Below are 14070 nucleotides of genomic sequence, written 5' to 3'. Positions count from 1 at the left end.
TATATATGCAGGAAGGGACACCTTCCTGCACATACACAATCATCCCTGTGACACAGGCATCCTTGCACCATGGTGCAAAGGTGGCTGTGTAGGTTCATGGCAGCAAATTGTGCGCCGGTGCAGGGGAGAGCAAAGGGATCCGTCATATGCTTGTAGATATGACGCATCCCTGTGCTCTGAAAGTGCCGCAGCGTGGCGCAGCCAAAAGGTTTGCAGTGCCACGCTGCGGCACTTTCTTGTAAATGAGGCCCTACGTTTGTACTAAATAATGGTTTATTCAAATATCCCAATGTTATTATGGATACGGCAGGTTGTTTTAATGTGGGACTGTTCCTTCCAAGATTTACTGGAACAGTACAATGTGCCAGCATCTGTTCTCCCAGCAGGTTCCAGCTCCAAAGAGGCAGCTATTTTGTGCAGATGGTTGGATAAAAATGGTTTGATTTGTTTGAATGGTCATTTTATAAATTATATTTCCGCTGCTCAAACTTTTAAATTCGGCCTGCATCATTGTTCTATTGATTATATTTTTGTGATTATATGGCAATTTGTTATTTTTAAAGATTTTAATTTTTTGGATTTTATGGGAAGTGATCATCCAGTGATTGTGTCAAATTTTAGCTTTAGTGATTCGCCCGTTCCAGAGAAAGTTCTTGCCCTTGTAGTAAGGTATCCCAGGAGACTCAACACTAGGTTGTATCCTTTACACGTTAAGCATCTGTCTTCCTACCAGGCCTCCTACTCCAGAGATATGGGGCCATATGCATCAAGAATTAACCCCCAGATTAATCAAAGTCCCGTTTTGCGAGTCCTTAATAGCGATTATTAAGGAATCGCTATTAAAGACTCGCAAAACTGGATTCATGTAGAAATCGCAATAATTATAGCGATTTCTACTGCCTCCTTATTTGCGATTCGCTAATTGCTGATCGCAAATAAGGAATGGCTTCCCCATTCATTCCTATGGGCCTCAAGGCCCATAGGAATGAATGGGGAGTCATTCCTTATTTGCGATTAGCAATTAGCGAATCGCAAATAAGGAAGCGATTTCAAGGGTGCCAGGGTGTCCAAAGGACACCCTGTAGCACCCCTGAAATGCTCATGTACACTGGTGTTGCGCACACACATGGACATGTGTGTGTGTAACATACAACTAAGAAAAATGCACTAAAGTGCATTTTTCCAAGTTTTCACTATTTACCACGAAGTCAGACTTCGCGGTAAATAGCGGCCCCAGATTGCAAATTCGCAATTTTTAAATGGTTCATGAATTGCATTTAAAGAATCTCAAATTGAGATTCCTTAAATGCAATTATTCGCAAATTTGCGATTTCTACAAATGCGAGTTTTGCATTTGGGATGATGAATCCCAAAATGCAAAAATAGCGCTCGCAAAGGGCCAGATTCGCAGAATCTGGCCCTTTGCGAGCCGTTTTCGGCTTGATCAATCTGGCCCTAAGATTAGTATTTGAGAGTTCTAAATTGCCTTTTTTGACTGAATTGCAATTTTGAAATTGAATGCCGCATTTATGAAAGTTTTAAATTTAAATTAGCGATATCGAGTGAGTCACACATCTATCTACTTTAGGAATATTAATGAGGTAGCCCACAATTTGTGACCGACTACGAATCTGCGCCATCACCGGATGGTGGCCTGCTTGGGTCAGCAGACCTTGTCTGTGATTGCTTTTTAATAAAGCAATGTTTTTTTAATGCATTCGTTTCCCTCAAAGGAAATTGGACTCCCTCTTAAAAGAAAAGTGTCTCTCTTTTTTTGCTTGTTTAACTCCTTCCATGCTCATGACGAGCTCAGGTCAGCCACGGTGCTCGTGTGCTCATGACGAGCTCAGCTCGTCATGACCATTAGAACGCTCGCACGATGGGCAAATTCCCCTGCTGTGCAAGTGTTATAAAGAAACGGGTGTGGTCATGACGAGCTGAGCTCATCAAGAGCACACGACCACCGTGGCTCATGACGAGCTGAGCTCGTCATGAGCACCGGGGCGCTGCGCGCACCCCCCTCCCCCAGCACAGCGGGGGAATATGTCCCGCAGGGAAGGGGTTAAGAAGATGAAGTGGTCCCATGGATCATTACCTCCTCTAAAACAAATTTTTACATTCACAAAGGAGATGGGGATTAATGGGACCCTTTTCTAGTTATGATTGGGCTAACACTACATGTTTCTAGTCGGTACATTATTAATGTTTTGTGACCGGAATTCTGCTGCAAGACATGAGAACATACCATTCCAATGTAATATTTGGAAGATACCCCCCCTTACAAATGTCCAAACAAAAAGTATTTGGGCGGAAACCCAACTTGCCATTCGGTAACATTTTAATGAATCACAGTTTGGGTTTCAGACATGCCAAAATGCTTTTTTGCAGTCACGAAGGGGCCCATTTGCAAATGCAAAAAGCTTAAAAGGGTAAACAACGTTTACCCCGAATCTTTTTCCCCCGCAGGGATTCACAACGCGGTCGTTACAACGACCGCGTTGTGGTTCCGCATACCATTACTCCACAAGTCGGAACAATGACTTTCGGAGGGGGGGAGGTGTTAAATTCAAAATCCAACACCTTCCCTAGTGTCTGCACAGACTCGAGTTGGAATAGTAAATTATACTAACCCAACATACAGCGCCCTCCAACGCAAGTCGTTGTAACGACTTGCGGAGTAATGGTTGGCAAAATCACAACGCAGTCGTTGCAACAACCGCGTTGTGATTCCCTGCGGGGAAAAAGGCTGCAGGATTTCAATACATATTCGCTTAAAACATGTGGCCTGTGGACCTATGATTGTATAAGGATAAAATCACCTGGATCACCGCTCAGATGGACAATGGGTTAACCTGCACACAAATGAAAGCAAACCAGCATCTATTAGGGAAAGTGGGAATCAAGGCTGTCCCCACAGCAGTGCTACGATGAAGCTTGTCAGAAATAAAACTATAATTAACGGAAGTTACAAAAAAGGCACAGGCAAGGTTTGCCCAGCATTACTAAAGGCCTAGTGAATCGGTTCAAAAACAATTACAAACAGCATATTAAAGAAAACTGAGATTTTTTGCAATCGCTGGGGCGAAATGATTAAAGTAATCCAATTTGGCAACAAATTATTATTCAGGTACAATACCTTGTATGACTGCGGAAGATGCCTGGACACCTTATATCAATGGTCTGTATGGCTTACCTGTCATGCATGTTGGGCCCGATTCACAGAACTAACTTAAGACAAAATCCTAAACTTACTACCATTTTGGTATTCATAGAAGGCACTTACTCATTTCGGTATTCACAGAAGGCACTTACTCATTAATGAGTAAGTGCCTTCTGTGAATAGCAAAATGAGTAAGTTACTCAAAATGAGTAAGTTAATCAAAATGAGTAAGTTACTCATTTTGGTATTCACAGAAGGCACTTACACATCAATGAGTAAGTGCCTTCTGTGAATACCAAAATGAGTAAGTGCCTTCTGTGAATACCGAAATAAGTAAGTGTCTTCTGTGAATACCAAAATGGTAGTAAGTTTAGGATTTTGTCTTAAGTTAGTTCTCTGAATTGGGCCAGTTGTTCCCCATTCTTACGATGCTGAGCAAATCTACTGGTTTTCATTGAAAGGGGCCCAATCTAGGCTGCAGCTCTGAGGGGCACTAGAGCTGCGGGTTAAGACAGTATCCCGGCAGTAATTATCAAGCCCAACAGTGACCGGTGGCAAGAATCTTTAGGGACCTGTTTCAACGTATATCCAAAATCAGGTTACTGCCGGATTCATGAAGGGGTTCTGTCAGCCGGACTGGGAACCGAAACCGGCCCTGGCACACTGCTTGGCCAGCCCCCCTAGGGGAGAGGAGGGGGTGCGGCCGAGCTGTTTGCAGGTTCCCCCAAACCTGTCCTCTACACAAAACTCTATTCAAGAAATGTTGGCAGAGAAATAGAACACAGGGTTGTGAATTGACCAATATGGTTAGTGTATGCTTTTACAAAAAAAAATTCATTTACCGAACCACCAGTCGTCTTACAAAAAAATATTTTATACAAAAGTATGCATGTTGAATAACCCCATAACGAATGCACTGAAAAGCTGACACTGCACAAGTGCCTGCAGTGCACACCACTTTCGCTCATGCTGGCAGCTCCACAAGTCTATTCCTTGCTGCCAGACAGTGACTCTGAAAGTCAAACACCCCTCACATCGGACCCTGTCACATACTCCTCTCACTCGCTCATCTACTTATCCCACTACCTACCTATACCATATACTTGCTCACTCCCCTCAAACTCACTCATCCCACTCACACACCTAGCTATCACTTATCTATCCAGCCCACTCAGTAAGTCACTCACATTCTTCATTCACCCACTCACACTGAACACTTTGCAGCTCACTCCACATGCCTACAGACTCTAGCACGCTCCTTCTCATCTGTGATCAAATTAAGTTCATGCCCGTTCCGCCTCTGTGCAGCATTTCACTTCCATCTCTGTCACAGAGCAAGGTCTACAGGGCTCTCCTTGCACGGACCCCTGTTCCGTGAATACACTGTGCAATCCATGCACACTCACTGCGCAAAGGATGAACAATTTTCACAGGCAAGTTATAGGCAACAATTTTGTTAAGACAACTGCTGGAACTATTATGTCACCCTCCTGTAAGTCTTATAAGTAAAATAGTCAGATGCAGCTGCTGCAGAAACCAGCTGGTATTTAATGAGTCAAAAGTTCAAATGCCTGCCGGTTGACTCCGCCTTTCATCTTCTCGGGGTGAATTAAAAGTGTGGCATGTGCTTGGCAAATTGTGTTTGCTATTTATAGCAGCACGGAATTAAAAGGTCTTGTTAGAAAACGCTGAATAAAAATATGTTCTTCTTACATACAACGCTTTAAACAAGACCCCCACACCAGCATTACGAGGCGTACTTACTGTTTCGGGGAGCACCTGGATGCCTGGCGCAGTGGAGAAACTCTCTCTCTCGGGGTGCAGGGGAAGTGTGTGTCACCTTGAATAAATCCACGGGCCGGGCCGGAATTAAAAGCAATGAAAGCTTGGGTAGGCCCCGGCCCGGCCCGTGGATTTATTCAAGGTGACAAACGCTTCCCTTAAAGCGTTTGTCACCTTGAATAAATCCACGGGCCGGGCCGGGGCCTACCCAAGCTTTCATTGCTTTTAATTCCGGCCCGGTCGTGACGCACCCCAGAGACAATGCCAGGCCAATTAATTAATTGATCCTCACCTCTCACCTGTGGGCGCCAGGTGGCAGCCAGCAGACATGGCCCGGGGCAGGCTACAAATAGTTAAATACATGACGGGGTCAGGGCCGCTCTCCAGGCTCAGCTCCAGCCTCTCTTCGTCTCACTCTCTGGCCTCCTCTGCCTCGCAGTCAAGCGCCCTTTTTTTTCGGGACCCCAATGCGATTGCGCATGAGCACCCCTAACCAGGCCCACTGACCCCCAGACGCCCACCCTAAGGGTCAATGATGCGCTGCGCAGACGTAAGGCGGAGACTGAAGACTCCGTGCATGGTGCTGTGCAGTCAGTGCCACCACCCAGTGGATTTTTTTTAATAAATATACATTTTAGTGCTAGCAGTGCTGGACACGGACGGACGTGGCGTGCAGCACCACCAGGTAGCAGCTGCATTTTATGCAGAGAGGTGTGTGCGTGTTTTCTGCTCGATGACGCCTGGGTCCAAATCGGCCCCCAGGAACAAAACCGGCCCCTGCCACAAAACCGGCCCCACCCCATCCAGCCGACCGGGGGATTGCCCGGTGCCCGGAGTTGCCAGTCCGGGCCTGGTTCTGTGGTAAAACCCATCGTAAAACAAAGTGGTGGAAGTTTACCCAAAAATTATAGATTAATACATTTACTGGATGTTTCTGTGTCTGTGAACTTTTTTCCTGAAAATTTGATTAAATCACCTAGAAGAATGGGTTTCTTCCAATTGAGCGGGCTGGTTTCGGGAGGGCCACTCAACCGTTGGCCATTGTTTTGCCTCGTGGGTAATCGTTCAGAAATGTTTGGGATTTAATCAGGGCTGTGCTGCTGTCTTATTGACTTGCGCACATATTTTGACACCATTGAAAGACGGTGGCTTTGGAAGAAATTGAGAGCTTGGAATATACCAGATGGCCTTTTATCTTTAATACAGACATTGCCTACCTCCAGTTGAGCTCAGGTGGAATTAAACCATTCGGGACGTCTCTCTCAGAAAATCAAAGTGCTTATAGCCCCACATCAAGTCTGTGTCCTGGCACCACCCCTTTTTAGGTCGAGCCTGGGCTGCTCATGCGCTGCTGCAAGGCATGCTGTATTGGAGTATGGCTTTGAAGCCCCGCCCATATTTGTTATTGGCTTGTGTCATTGCCATTTGTAAATGCTGGCTTCAGAGTGGTTATTAGGCTTGTTAGTACTTCCTTGGTACCGCCTTGTCTGCATTTCTAACCTTCCAGGGTGGCTGGCCCTTTTACTTCGGTTGTTAGATGGTATGTCTTATTTAGTCTGTAAGCACTATTTTCTTTAATGGGTTTCTCGTACTGCAGGCACTAAGTGCTTTCCTCCTTACCATGCACGCTTTCACTTTCAAATCAGCCATGGACAATGGCGGCCGCTTCTTTGAAGCAAAAGAGGTATCGCATTTACCAGAGTTTGAGCTATTAGCATTTTCATCGACAATAGCTTAAACTCACGCAAATGCGAGACCTATTGCATTGCAAATGCTTTTTTTCCCGTTATGTGCGATGGCTGGTGGTTCATTCTTTTGTGACACTTTGTTTTACGTGGTATGTGATAAGAGCCAAATGTGTATTATGCAATGTGCTAGTCGTTTTCCAATGATTGTCAATATGTGCTGTACATGACAGCTGTAACGTTAGTTTTCATGTGCTGCATACACTGGGCCCGATTCACAGAACTAACTTAAGACAAAATCCTAAACTTACTACTTTTGGTATTCACAGAAGTTAGGATTTTGTCTTAAGACAGACTTAATTTAGGATTTTGTCTTAAGTTTGTCTTAAGTCTGTTTTAAGTTTGTCTTAAATCTGTCTTAAGTCTGTCTTAAGTCTGTCTTAAGTGTGTCTTAAGTCTGTCTTAAGTGTGTCTTAAGACACAATCCTAACTTCTGTGAATACCAAAAGTAGTAAGTTTAGGATTTTGTCTTAAGTTGGTTCTGTGAATCGGGCCCAATGTCATTTATGTCCAATACATTGATGCTGAGAAGTAACCAGCCCAGTGCCTTGAACTATTCCAAATAAACACCTTTGTGAAAACTAGTCTTTCCGAAGTGAGTTGTGTCTCGAGGTCTCGTTCAGTGAGCAGAGTTCGAAATTTGACAAATACACGTATGCTTGATCAAATGTTCCATCATATTTAATCGTAATTATGTAGTGATCAACCTAGAAGTTCCAGGCGTGTGACACAGCCCACAACAAGTATCTCTTCTGGAGACAGCCATGGTAGTTTTCAGCGAAATGAACACAATTTGCCTACTTTGGCTTCACATGGAGTTCTTTATCGACAAAGGGCCTCATTAATGAAAAGTGACGCATCGCTGTGTGAAAACAGCGATGTGTCGCTTTTCATTGCGCCCTCCTTGCGACTTGCTGGATGCGTCATATTTACAGTATGACGCATCATGTCACAAGGAGTTACAGATACGTCAGTATTTCTGACGTATCTGTAGGCGCAAAAATGAGGCATTGCTGTAGTGTGAACCAAAAGTGACACAACCCCAGCAATGTGTCCTTTCACATGGGGCAAGCCCCAGGTGAAAGGGCTTGCATCAGTCTTACGCCTGCTGTGAGGCAGGCGTAAGATAGTGACGCATTTGCATCATAGAAATAGCGCAGTGAAATTTCATAGGTTTCACTGCGTTACTCCTATGAGGCTTACTTGTGTAGGAACGCACACCCTGTATACATTATACCTGTCGCAGGTATAATGTGGCGCAGGGGTTTACAAAGTGATGCATCTACCTAGATGCGTCGCTTTGTAAATATGAAGCAACATGGCACATTTCTTACGACGCTGGTGCGTCAGAAAAAGTGATGCACCGGCGGCGCAAAAGTGATGCAAGGGCTCGTAAATAAGCCCCAAAGTGTCTACTTTGCTGTCCAGCGAGATATTGAAAGCTGTGTATTGACTTGGAATTCGTATTTATTGTTTTGCATTGAAGCCAGACTTTGTGACCCTGTGCTTCATTTTATGCCGTCTGAAATGGCTTTCCTGCATCCTCGGAGCTCTTGGTAGGGTTCCACGCAAGAGTCCATTCCCCCTTCGTTTAGGCATGCTCTTCCTGCAGATTTGAAGATTCCTGGGGCAAGATTGTCACCGTGTTCATTTATCGGTGGAAGTTTAGGAATCCTCATTATCTGCCACATTTCTTAAACCGCGTGGAAGTGCAAAGCTTTACATTACCATTCTCAAAAAAATAAAACACACCAGCTTACTTCTGCAGTCCCTCATCCGCCGATCCTGAAAACTAGGTAACATGATATGTTGTAATTACACCCCTTTTTTAGGTCGAGCATTCGAGACCTCCCGTATATACGTTATATATACTTATTATATACTTATATGTATATGTATGTACTTTGTGGGCTCGGGAGATCAGCCTTAGGACATGTCTGCTTCCGTTAGGGACTATTTTTTCTGTTCAACTGCCTCTATTTAACTGTCTTGATAGAAAACGAACAGCAGAGGTCAGTAAAATAACAAAATTGCTTTCTGCTTGTTCAACTGCCTCTATTTAACTGTCTTGATAGAAAACGACCAGTAGAGGTCAGTAAAATAATAAAATGTCTTTCTGCGTGTTCAACTGCCTCTATTTAACTGTTTTCATAGAAAACGACCAGTAGAGGTCAGTAAAATATCAGAATTGCTTTCTGCTGCGGAACTTTATTTTTATTTTTTTCTGGCAACTGCCTTCATTTAACTTTCTTGATAGAAATCGACCATAAGAGGTCAGTAAAATACCAGAATCACTTTAGCATTCTCTAGATTCCAGTCCATAGAAATTGTCTTCCACGAGCACCCGTAGACAATAATATTTTTTTCAAATCTTGTATTTTCAGTGATATGACCACTGAAGGCCCTGATTTTATTTTAAAAGTAAAGCCTTGGACTATACCATTTCCCACTGAAAGGCAATATTTCCCTCCATGTGTTCCCATACCTGGCATATCACTCAGTTTGGTGATTACTTCCCCTCCATGTTAAAGAACAGTAGATGTTTAAGCACCCAGGCTAATGCGCTGCATAGCTAAATACATATAAGGTCCCAAAGGCGAGACAGATTGCATTGCAAATGCTTTTTTTTACGACTGCTTGTTACAAGACAATATATATAGTTTAGAACCGTGCCAGGCAGCACACACTCTTGCTTACATGTTAATGTTATTCTGTCCCAATTGAAAGCAGCTTCTAGTTTGTGTGGTCTACGTTTTGGGGTACATACCTGGAAAGCGGCTTGTGCTAGATCCTATCTTTTGGTAGGTTAGGATGCAAATAAACCCAAAAGCAACAGGGATGTGGGTACAGCAAGGATCCTGGCAGTAATGAACATAGTGTTTACAGTGGGCAGGATTGCACACCGGTTATGATGTTGGTGCAGCTGGCATTGTGTATTTTTGGCTTTTATAATGTAACACTCCCTGGCATGCCTTTAGAGGTAATGGGTGCAGAGGGCCTGTCTCTTGTGGTAAAAGGATGGCACAGCATACCTCTTACAATGGAGGTGTGAAAGCTGGCTATCTCTTCCGAAAGAATGTCAAACCACACTGGCCGTGGGCTAATGGGATCCCAGCACCGATCTCATGGTGTAAAATGGGCAGATCACCCTGGTAGTGGGTACACAGTGCTGTGATGTTTGCACAACACACAGTTTATGCATAGGGTGCCCTGGCCTTTACCATAGGCGGTAATGGGAACCGTATCTTTTTAGGTCAAGCCTGGGCAGCGCATGCGCTGCTCTGCGAGACATGCTGTAATCAGGTAGAGACTTCAAGCTCCGCCCACTCTCAGCCCATAGTTTTCATTGGCTTGTGTCATTGTCCACTGTAAACTGAGCCTGTTCATTGGTCAATAGGCTTAGTAGTCCCTCCTTAGGGAGCAGCGCCCTCTCGTGATTAGCCTTGAATAGTCTAATTTTCTAACCTCCCCTGGCGACACCCCCTGTTACATGTGTTGTTACTCAGTAGGCTTTAATTCAGTCTCCAAGCACTATTTTCTCAAATAGCTTGGTCCTGCCTGCTGTGCAGGAACGACACGTTCTCTCCTAACGCTTTTTAAGAAAATTTATAGCATGGGCGCCGAACACATTTGCAAAGCAATTGGTCTTGCATTTGTGAGATTTTATGCTATTAGCATTGTAAATGACAATGCCTTTTAATGATGATTTAAAAACAACACATAAATAAAAGGCATTGTCATTTACAATGCCAATAGCTTAAAACTCTGGTAAATGCAAGGCCTATTGCATTGCAATTGCTTTTTCGTTTTTATGTGAACATCTGCCTTCTGCCCTAAAAGCAACAAATCGTTTGAACCCAAAATGGGCTCTTTGGCCCTTGTGCCTTCTCGATGTGAACGTCTCGATCCTTTTTGACTGCACAGACATTTCAGAGAAAGCCTGAAGCTTTACCCAGATATTGAAAGGAATTTTGTTCTTAAAAATAAATTTGGATTATGGTTTTTGGCAGAAAAGTAACACATTTTAAGGGGTTACTTGGTGCAGATTAAAGTAGTGAACTTTTACAAATACCCCAGGGCTGCTTTCCAGCAAACATTTGAAATAGGATGACGGCAAAGGCCAGAGTTGTACTGTTAGGGAGGTCTCTTGTGAAAGTTAACCGTGCCTATGGGGGTTCTCATTGGGTGCCCTTTTAAAGGTTTATAGAAATAAAACCCCTCCCTGGCTTTGTATGGTCCAAACACTTTTTTAGATTCTCAGAACTACAGGTAGCACGTTGAGAGCACTACTTTAAAACTCATAGCTGGACTAGAAATGAGAACCATGATTCAAAGCATTCATTGTTAATTAAATCTTATATTTTGGTACCTCATGGCTGGCTCCCGTCTTCTAAAGTTTGGAAATAAATTAACCTTACTGACAAAAGCACAGGTGCACCATATATCACAATTATAGAGAGACCACAAGTTTGTTCCACAAACACAAATAGTAATGTCCAAAAGTCTTGTATGGTTGATTCCTTTATTTTTTTCAATAGAAAGAGACGAACAGCCGACGCGTTTCGTCCCAGAGGGGACTTCTTCAGGGCAAGTGCAAGGTGAAAGGTCTTGGCGGTGTAGACGGTCATGTAGCAACGGCAGGGGCGAGTTGATCCCTGTTGTGAATGTTGTTGTGGTATTTGAAGCAGTAAAAAGAACGTTGGACAATCAAGGGTAACCGGAACGAGAATTATGTAGATTCTGTCCTCCAAAGTAGATGGCAAGCACGGGCTTACGAATATGCTATCAACTTTTGAAATTATAATTCGCTCCTAAATGATCTTGGGCGGGAAAAGAGTATCCGTGGTGCACCATCCATAGGTTGTGCACCTTGATCTGAGTTTAGGAATAATATCTTCAGAGACTGATGTGAATGAATATCTTAGGCAAACTCTCCTCAATAACTTAGGCAGGGAAAGTGTGTCCGTGGTGCACCATCCATAGGTTGTGCACATTAATCTGAACTTAAGGATAATATCTTCAGTAACTGATGTAGATGTATCTTGAGCAGACTCTCCTCAATATTCCGCCTGAATCGCAAGAGAAGAGATCTTCTGAAGTCTATGCTGTGAAGCCCAATGACTGCGACCCCCAGTACGTATAGCACCTGTTATCCTTACCTTTAACAAAAAAATCTAGGATAAGCTAGGAGGAAATTAAATTTAGTGAAAGAAAATGGGTCACAGTTTTGGTCAAAATAATTAATGCAATTAAATCTATGCACAGCTAATTTAGGACTGGAGCAACGTGGGATCTGTTTCCAAATGAATATAATTTGAAAGATTCCACCCTTCAAGTGTCCCAAAACCTGGAAATGGGATTTCTTTCCTACGAAGACGTCTATCATGTTCACATTTAATACATTACCTCTAGTGGATTTCTTCTCTGACCTAACAAGTTTACCAGATCTCAAGCTGTGTATAGAAATACTTAAGATGCGGTTCGTTGCTTGTAACCGAACTGTATAAGAATATATCGGGGAAAAAGGGTGTGTGTTATTGTATCCTAAATTCTAACAGCTCGATTTGTCATGTTATTGACTGTCCTTTTTATGTACCTGTTCATAGGACGTTTTCAAAACTAGTGTAAGATATGAGACAACTGCACTTTTGGGTATTATGCACTTTAAAAAAAATAAAAAAGCTTTATTTAGACAACAGTTATTGTATAAAGACATCAGCATAAAAGAGGAGATATATTCAAAAGTAGTATAGAACATTAACAGGGCTGATATCAAATATTAAAAGACAAAAAACATTTTATGACGATTTAAGGCGGAGGGAAAGGGGGAGGAGAGGGAAGAGAGGAGGAGGTATTATGCACTTTTTGATGTTGGGATCAGACGGTTTCTAGTTTTTATCAAATATAGAAAATTGGCTTGGGTTAGTCTGCTGGTTTTAACTTTACTAGGTGATGGTGAGATTCGTAGTATTGTATTTTTTAACCTGTTTAATTGACATGCATCCTAATAAACTTAGATGTATTACTACCCCATTTCGTGCCTTACATGGTACAATTTTGCATTAAATGGGCCAAAAAGGCATAGGTTTTACTGCAGGTCTGAAAGGACCCTGATACAAAATTTCAGTGCTTTCTTGGCCTGCCAAGCTGGCCCTGTCAGTGGTAAGGGAGTTGATTGGCAGAGATACTCCTGCACCATGTAAACTAAAAACTGGGGCAAAACACTGAATTCCTTCTGCCCATTTCCTTAAAATATTGACTAAAAAGCCCTAGGTTTCAGAGATAAATCAAGAAATTCTTGTTACATAATTTGCCTGCAATGCTACCATTTTTTTAAATGTATATGGCATCTTTCTTTACTTCTACTGCTTTCCATATCATTTTGTTTTTACATTGTGCCCCTCAGTCCTATATTATGTCCTTAAGTCATGGCAGCCATATTGGGGGGCGTCATGGCAGCCATATTGGGGGGCGTGGACACCAGAGGTCAAGGGTCACCTTATTCAAGGGACTGTTAGCCGCATGATGGCCGGTGGTGGCCACCATATACCTAAGTAAACGCACAAATTTAAATTAATTCAGGAATTTGCCTTAACAGGTGCCTGTACGCAAGCATATGCTGATACACATACAAAGCACAAGACAAACACACAAATGGAAATACCCAGACTCACATGCCTGGACATACATACACACACACACACACATGCGCACGCCTTGTCAGCTAACCCTCTGCCACCAGCAGGGGGCCAGCATTCTTCTCTTCCATGTCACACACAGGGTGATTGGCAGCATGGGTCAGAGAATACATGGCCAACCAGCATGTGGCTTTCAGTATGCAGTGTGGTCATTGGCCATTTGTTGCATGTCTCTCATGTAAGAAATTGACATAGTCAGTGGTTTTAAAGTGTATTATGTGTTTTGTGTGTTATGTGTTTTGTGTGTTCTTATGTATTTTGCACTGATTATTTTTTAATAAGCAGTATTATCTCACTTATGGAGTGCGTTGAAGGGTTTTTCACTGGCACAAAGCTCTATCACCCTGAGTTTGTACAGGGCGCGGCTTGCTGGTTACAGGGCAATGAATGAATATTTTATTGCCAAAGGCTGGTTTTTCTGACTGGACTGACGCGGACTACGTGCCGGCCTGCTTGCCACCATTTTTCCCCTTTCGACTAGACCAACTGTCGTCCTTTTCTGTTAGCGGTCTAGTTGTTGCCGTTTTGGTTATCTGTAGACACGAAGGGGCCAACATATGGAATATGGGATTGAAGACCACGCTGTGGACATGCGCAATGGCTGTCCTTGCTGCGCGCCAAAGGAGCACCACGGCAAGCCCATCCACACCCATCCACGCTTCGGTCACACTCAGTGCCAGCCACT

Source organism: Lissotriton helveticus, chromosome 9 (genome assembly GCF_964261635.1).
Source record: "Lissotriton helveticus chromosome 9, aLisHel1.1, whole genome shotgun sequence".
Classification (NCBI taxonomy): Eukaryota; Metazoa; Chordata; class Amphibia; order Caudata; family Salamandridae; genus Lissotriton; species Lissotriton helveticus.
This window is presented reverse-complemented; position numbering follows the sequence as displayed.